Below are 8,856 nucleotides of genomic sequence, written 5' to 3'. Positions count from 1 at the left end.
AACTTCTGCAGTTCCATCCATTTGCCACCCAATAAAATAATTTCATTCTTCTTTCGGACTGAGTGAAGCTTCACTGTATATATGTACCATATTTTCCTTATCTATTCATCTTCTCATGGACGCCTAGACTGGTTCTATAACTTGGCTATTGTGAATTGCACTTCTATAAACATTTTTGTGCCTGTATCACTACAATATGCTGATTTAGTTCTTTTAAATAAATACCAATGAGTGGGAAAGCTAGATGTATGGTGATTCCACTTCTACTCTGTACAGGAATCTCCATTCTGCTTTCCAAAGTGACTGCACTAATTTGCAGTCAAATGCATTGTGCGAATGTACCTTTTCCCCTACACCCTTGTCAGCATCTATTATTATTGTATTCTTGATGATTGCCATTTGGACTGGAGTGAGATGAAATCTCAAAGGAGCTTTGATTTGCTTTTTCCTGCCTGCTAAAGATATTGAACATTTTTTCATGAATTTACTTTCCATTTGTATTTCTTCTGTTACGAAGTATCTGTTTAGGTCTTTTGCTAATTTATTGATTGCATTTTTTCAAAACAAATGAATAAATATTAGTACATGATTATTAACTGAGATTCATATTTTATTCAGGTATCCTTATTTTTACATCCTGCCTCCCCCCCCCCCCAGAATCCTTTCCAGGATGACACATTGATTTAGTTATTATGTTTTAGACAATACAAATTGTGACAGGGACACTGTCTTTGTTTTCAACGACTTTGACACTTTTCAGGAACGCAAATCAAACATTGCGAGCAAACATCCTCAATTATCGCTTGCCTGTTATTTTTCAGGCCTTGAATTGGGAGCTTTTGGAGGAAGGAATATTAAGGAAGTAGTTTCATTTTCAACACATCAGTGGGTATCTGCTACCAGTGTGACTTCACACTTGCTGGGAACTTGCCCACTTGACTGAGGCAGCATGGTCACATTCCTATCTGTAACCGCTCATCCCCATTCCATACTGTCTTGTTTGGAAGGAAGCCACTATGCACAGCCCACAAGAAGAGTCATGGGTGTTTTCTGAAACTTCCAGGACACCTTATTTCTGTAAGTACTTAAAATTTTTAATAGGAGTTTCTCTACTCCCCTCTATGTATTTAATTATTTATTCAATTATAGCACTGTGGACTCTTGATGGATATGTCATACTTCAGGTTATATTTCAGTATGGTTTACTTACTTGTGTTCCTGCTATATTTTTACAGTTTTGACAGCTCTAGGCTCTATCGATAGACCCCATGTCCCTATCTCACATACCCATCACTGTGTTTCAGTACATCCTCATTCTCTACCACTGTAAGACACTCCATTTGCTCTTGTGTATTCCCAGCCCAGATCTGGAAGCAGAAACACTTTCAAGAAGGCCCTTTCATTTTATTGGAGACAGTATTGGAACCATAGATCCAGTTCCTACATTTTTTTCCTAGTCAAAAGCATCATGTATCACCCAAATTCGTACCTTATTGGCAAGAATAAACACCCTCTTTGTCCCATAATCTGAAATAAATTGAAGATTAAGTTACTCATCATATATGACTCATTTTTCTCCTGAGGGGGAAGGAACTCTTGAGGGAATTTCTTTCCACCACTCCTATGGTTTGCTTCATTCATTTGAAATACACCTCCAAGGTGGGCAAAAGGGAGGAAAGTCCTAGTGAAAATCCTGTGTGGGGGTAGATTTCAGAAAGTGCTGAATATATTTCCAGCCAATTTAATTTTCCTTTTAGCATGCAGGTGAGAACATAAACTTCTTGCTGAGGCCAAAGACATCCTGATTGCAGAATAATCAGGCATTGACTTAGAAGCACTTTTAAAATACTCATTTGAATAGATAGACTCTAAATTACTTTATTTTATTTTTTTTAATTTTTTATTGTGGGTTGTTCAAAACATTACAAATTTCTTGACATATCATATTCCACACTTTGATTCAAGTGGGTTATGAACTCCCACCTTCACCCCATACACAGGTTGCAGAATCACATCAGTTACACATCCATTGATTTACAAATTGCCATACTAGTGTCTGTTGTGCTCCACTGCCTTTCCCATCCTCCACCCTCCCCCCTCCCCACCTCTCCCCTCCCCTCCCCTCCTCTCTCTCTACCTCCTCCACTGTATAACCCTGAGGGTCTCCTTCCATTACCATGCAATTTTCCTTCTCTCTCCCTTTCCCTCCCACCTCTCATCCCTGTTAAATGTTAATCTTCTTCTCCTGTTCTTCGTCCCTACACTGTTCTTAGTTACTCTCCTTATATCAAAGAAGACATTTGGCATTTGTTTTTTAGGGATTGGCTAGCTTCACTTAGCATAATCTGCTCTAATGCCATCCATTTCCCTGTAAATTCTATGATTTTGTCATCTAAATTACTTTAGAAAGAGGGCAGATGAACATTCATTCTAACCTTGCATTCCAATCTTGCCGAAGTTGGTAAGGTGGGTATGATTTGTATTCCAACTTGCAGAAAATGAATCAGATTAATGGCAAAGCCAGTATTTAACACACTCCAGGGCTTTGTTGAAGCATAAGACCTTTAAGGTATTTTATAGGAATGCTTTACAATCTAAAGTGAGAACATGATTTAAAAAAAATGTTAGATTTATTCTACTGTTTTTCTATTCCTATCCTCCCTTCCTTACATTCTTTCCCCTTTGTCTAATCTACTGAGTTTCTCTTTTTCCTCTCCTCCCCTTTATTGTGATTTAGCTTCCACATATCAGAGAAAACATTCAACCTTTGGTTTTTCTGGACTGGATTTTTTTTTCACTTAGCATGATATTCTGAAAGACAGTAGAATAAATGTAACATAATTTTCCTAAGTGAACTTCACCATTGGGTCCATTCACAAAAATAGGGTCCTAATTAGAATAAGATATATCCTATTCTTGTATGATTTTATCAAAATGGATTCTACTGTCGTGTACAACTAAGTACCAAAAAAATAAAATTTAAAAAAAAGAAAAAAAAAAACAAACAAACAGATACTGTATATCCTGACAGAAATGGGTGCTAGTAAATATGATTGTTGATAGATGGGATTGTAAAATATAAATAAAAATAATATTTTTGATATTTTAGATGTTGCCATGGTTATTGTGGGCTGTAGAAATACCTTTTCTTCAATAGTAGGTAAGTATTGAATGGTATGGAAAAATATCTATCTTTACCTATAGAAAATCTCTCAATTCTCTAATATTAGTTTTCTCCAATGTATATCATTCTTATGCCTCTAAAACACACACACACACACACACACACACACACACACACACAGTGCCATGTAAATGTGTTAGGATGCTTACCTATCTAAATCTATCTATCCATACAGATATGGAAGAAAAATAGACATATTGATATAGATGAACATATTTTATATTACTTTAATTCATAGAAGCCAAAAATATTCTCTTCATCTTTGTTTCCTAAAGAGCCTCTGTAAAGAATATATTTAGAAAATACCCAGTGAAAGTGAACCTGTAGTTAATGCATGTGGTGGTTTATGATGTTCCGAGTTTCACAATTACCTCTATACAGACTCACCATAGTAGTCCTGCTTCTGGAGCTCAGTGCTGTCTAAAATTAAAACGTTCATCCTGTACACAGCAGAGGGCAGTTGTGATGGATCAATGACATGCTGATGCTAATAACACCCTCTCCTAAGGTAAGGTTTTTCCACTTTTTTTATTGTGGCATGATTATAATATATTTTCAAGTACTATTAAAGTGAGTAGTTTAAAAATATAACTTCCTCACATCATGAGTGAGAAGAAAGCAGTATCCCTTGTGCAAATATTTTTATAGTCTTTTAGATAATATTCATTTATATAAGGATGTACATATATGTAAGCATATTTTCTTGTTAATGAAGATTTTATCATCCTATGAGAATACCATGTTGAAATATTTTATTTTTTTGGGAGAGTAGCAGGAATGAAGCTTTAAACTCAAGGAAACTCAACTACTGAGCCACATCCCCAGTCCTATTTTGTATTTTATTTAAAGTCTCTCTGAGTTGCTTAGTGCCTCACTTTTGTTGAGGCTTGTTTTGAACTCGTGAACCTCCTTAGTCTCCTGAGCCACTGGAATTACAAGTTCGCACCATGGAGCCTGACCCCTGTTGAAATCTTGAATTACAATTTACAGTATATTTTAGAAACAATTGTGTATGTGTGCTTGAAAGTAGTTAGTATTTGCTTAATAGTAATTAGTATTTGCTTAATCATCCTTGATTACTTCATTGACACTTTGATGATTCTTGATGTTGCTTTTAACTACCACTGAAAGGTGCAGTACTAATCTTGTTCCCTGTTGCTTTGTTGGACTTATTTATCAGCTCTAAAATGATTTTTTTTGTGTGCCTGAGTGGCTGTGTCTATGTAAAAGCAATTTCTGGATCAATGTCTGTATGCAGGCATGAGATTACAGGCTTTGAGATCACTATATAAGAGCTTGTAAGCCCTTAAATTCCCATCAAAGATAGCTGTAATTGACTGTTTCTCACACATTTCTACACATCTTTTGTTAAAATACAGTAATCAAAGTATTGCTTCATCGACCTGATATAGGCACAAAAGATATCCAATTGGAATTTTAATTTGAATGCATTAAACTCTGAATGAAATGGAGCATTGGTTCATATGCTCTCTCTATTAAATTGTGCTGTGGTTTTTAATACTGATCTGTGACCCATTTGTACTTGAAGAAATTGTGGTTTTATATGTCAAATATGTATATATATATATATATATCACACCATTTTGCCATATCTTTTGCTGTTGATGGGGCTATTATTTGGAATATATGATATAAAGTAAAAAATCAATGTGTTCAGTGTTTAATGAATGAAAATTAATATTGATTCCCTTTTTGTATCTATCTTTTCTTATTGGAAGTCAGGGTATAGAATACTCAAGTGTTTACTTACTAAAAACTCCATTGGAAGTTTAATTTATAAATGAAATATCCAGAAATGATTTTTATAAACCCGTAGTGCCACTCATAAACTTGAAAATTAGAGGAATGTTTTTATTCATGTCAGCTGTTCTCCCTCTTTTTCTCCATAATGTTCTTAGTGTCTGTTTATATTATATGAAAACTTGCTGAGTACCTAGAAAAAAAATTTAAATGGGAAATTTTAACTTTGAACAAAAAGTATAATTAAAAAATGTTTTAAAATAAAGGCTTAAGTTGAATTGAAAAGAACTAGAACATTCAATAAGTAACTTTTAAGGACATAAAATTAGTTCAGGGTTAAAAGTGCTCAGTGCTGCTAGATCAGACTGATTGGATTGTCACACAATGCTAATCTTTTATGTTTATTCTTTCTTTCCTGCCCCCTTCCCCCACCTCTATGCTTAGATTCTATTAACCTATTATCTCCAATATTACATGTAGATTATCTATAAATACTTATATTTTGTAGGACACTTACAGAATTGCTCAATTCATCATTTTACAGGTGTCCTACATAAAGGACAAAGGAATATAATGGGTTAAGTAATATCAAATATTTAAACAATCATCACTGGAATATATATATATATATATAAACACTAATATTATATATATATATATATATATATATATATATATATATATATATATATATATATATATCTCACTATGTATTTTAATGGTTTCTCTAGGTTCCAATAATGTGAAAGGCTATTGAAGGAAACTAAGTTTTCTGTAGTTTTGCAATGCACCATCCTGATATTGATAAGTCCTTACTGAAAACCATTGAAACACATTTGGTTGGATATTTATCCTATGATAACAAGTTCAATAGAGTCATATTTACTTTTCTTGAGGAAGCCCTTGCTTTTTATTAGTTTGTTATTTCCTTATTTTCACATATAATTGGTAAATGCATTAAATAAATTTTAGAAATTCAATTTTATTCAGAAAAAAATAAAACCTTAAATGATAATCCTTTGGAAAATTTTATGTTTGATAATTTACGTTCAAAGCACATGTTTAGTATTTATTTTACATTTTCTTCTTTTCTCCTTTGCAGATTGAGGGTTTCCAATCCATGACACCCACAATCAACTGAGATGATGCAGCAAAAGAACAATGTGACTGAGTTTGTATTGCTAGGATTGACACAGGATACTCTGAGTCAGAAAATGGTGTTTTTAATCTTCTTATTTTTCTATATGGGGACTGTAGTGGGGAATATGCTCATTATTGTGACCATCAAGTGCAGCTGGACACTTGGAAGCCCCATGTACTTCTTCTTATTTTATCTGTCCTTTGTTGATTCCTGCTTTTCCACTTCCATAGCTCCTAGATTAATTGTGGATGCTATGCTACAAAGAAAGTCATATCCTACAATGAGTACATGACACAGGTCTTTGCACTGTATTTGTTTGGCTGCATGGAGATCTTTGTCCTCATCGTCATGGCCGCTGATCGCTATGTGGCCATCTGTAAGCCTTTGCATTACCCAAGGATCATGAGGAGGTAGGTCTGTCACATCTTGATTGTCCTTGCCTGGATAGGGTCCTTTGTACATTCCATTTCTCAGATTATCCTGACCTTGAGATTGCCCTTCTGTGGACCCAACTTGATTGACCATTACTGCTGTGATCTGCAGCCCTTGTTAAAACTTGCCTGCATGGACACATATATGACCAATCTGCTGTTGGTGTCTAACAGTGGGGCAATTTGTTCCAGCAGTTTCGTGATTTTGATGATCTCATATGTTGTCATCTTGCATTCATTGAGAAATCACAGTGCAGAAAGGAGGAAAAAAGCACTGTCCACTTGCACGTCTCACATCATGGTTGTTGTCTTGTCCTTTGGTCCCTGTATATTCATATATACACGCCCCCCAAGGATGTTCACCATGGACAAAATGGTGTCAGTTTTTTACACCATTGGTACACCCTTCCTCAACTCACTCATCTACACATTGAGGAATACAGATGTGAAAAGTGCCATAAGAAAGCTGGTGGCATGTTAAAACTGCATCAGAAAATACGGGATGAACTGAGGGCCACGTCTCATACTTATTCAGTTATGATTTGGTGATAAGTACAAATATTGAATGTAATCATGTCTGAATATTGTGGAAGTATCTTACTCTTATTGCGTAAGTTTTAAGGTTCTTAATCTTTTAAGTTAATATACCATATTAGTTCATGTTTATTTGTGTGTCAGAGCTAGAGTATTCAAATAATCTTGTTGCAATAGAATTTTTAGAGACATTTGTTTTCTACCATCCTGACTACCTCTTTGAATTGTAATATCATTACATTTAATTTCCTTACTTATGAGTTGTTCTCTTGACTCATAGACAGAAGCTTCCCCAAAATATTAATTCTGGCTCATAGTGTTTCTGAGAGCTCAGTTCTAGCCTTGGTGCCTGTGAGCTACATCTCATGACACTGTCTGCATACAAGTTTGGTAAGAAGGAAGACATTTATAAAATTAAAACCTGTTCAAACTTGTGAGCATCAACAATAATGTACAGTGATTTGTATTTAATTTCTTCTATATAACAGATTTCCAGCAAAGTACTGGGCTTCTTCATGAACGTTGTAGGGCAAAGGAATGGATTCAGTGTATCAAGACTTCACATTTCCTCTCATGGCTAGTTTCTTTTTGAAAAATTACATTCTTTTTAGTCAGATGCTTTACTTATTACATTCTAAATTTGTTATTATTTATTGTTTCCTTTGGCTACTAAGATAAAACACTATATGAGATTTCTAAATGTGCTAGTGAAAAAATCTCGAGATATTCAGGTACAATTAGTACATTGAAGTTATAATAACAAAACTGTGTGACTCAAAAGATAGAAAGATATAACAATAGATGTTGCAAACTAAACTGAAAGTTTTTTGTTTGTTTGTTTTAACTATACTGAAGATACAACATAGTTTTAGAGACTGAAAAGCAAAGATATATAATCCAGTTGGAAAACAAAAATGGTATGATCTGTATTATTTAAAGTTAATCTGTATTATTTAAATCTGTATTATTTAAAGACAGGGTCTCACTAAGTTGCTTAGGGCCTTTCTAATTTTCTGAGGCTGGCTGTGAACTAGCAATCTTCCTTTCCTGGAACTCTCAAAATGCTGGGATTATAAGCATGCACCACCAGTTTATTTGTGCTATCTAAAAAGGGTTTGTAAAGATTATTCACAACTTACAATTGTTAATGGAATTGTCATGCTCCAGTGCGAGGAGCACTCAACAGCTCCATGGTAGTTTTGCAAGCCCTGGGCTGTATCATGATAAGTCAATACTCCTTAGTTTCAGTTATCATAATGCACCCAACCACAGCTTTATTAAATGGGAAAATATGGCCAATTCAGACCATGTCTTCTGTCAGAGATAATTTTTTAACCTATTCACTTCCTAAAATGCAAAGATAATTGTAATTCATACTTTCTCTTTAGGTCAATCATGTTTAAGAATGCGTAGTCACTCCAAAATTGTGATTTGGATGGATATGGTGTCACAGAACTTTACAAAAAAATATATTTTTCTTCACTTTCACAGTTTTGGTTTGTTTGCTTTTATTTGTTCTAATTAGTTATACATGACAGTAGAATGTACTTTGATACATTGTTCATAAATGGAGTATAACTTATCAATCATCTGGTTGTACATGATGTAGAATCACACTGGTCATGTAATCATATATGCACATAAGGTAATAATGTCCAATTCCTTCCACTATCCTTTCTAACCTTATATTGCCCCCGACTCCCTTCTGCCTAATCAAGAGTAACTCTATTCTTCCCTAGCCCCCGCCCCCTTTTTATGAATCCACATATCAGAGAAAACATTCAGGTTTTGTTTTTTTGGAATTG

At 34.4% G+C, this 8,856-nt stretch overlaps 1 pseudogene; it reads left to right on the top strand.

The window, feature by feature from the left end:
* The first annotated feature begins 6,090 nt into the window (after positions 1–6,090).
* LOC139707093 (olfactory receptor 4C11-like) lies at positions 6,091–7,023 on the top strand (annotated as a pseudogene).
* Positions 7,024–8,856: the final 1,833 nt, after the last annotated feature.

Source organism: Marmota flaviventris, chromosome 9 (genome assembly GCF_047511675.1).
Source record: "Marmota flaviventris isolate mMarFla1 chromosome 9, mMarFla1.hap1, whole genome shotgun sequence".
Lineage (NCBI taxonomy): Eukaryota > Metazoa > Chordata > Mammalia > Rodentia > Sciuridae > Marmota > Marmota flaviventris.
Note: the sequence above shows the minus strand (reverse complement) of the source record. Positions and strands in the feature narration are given on the sequence as shown.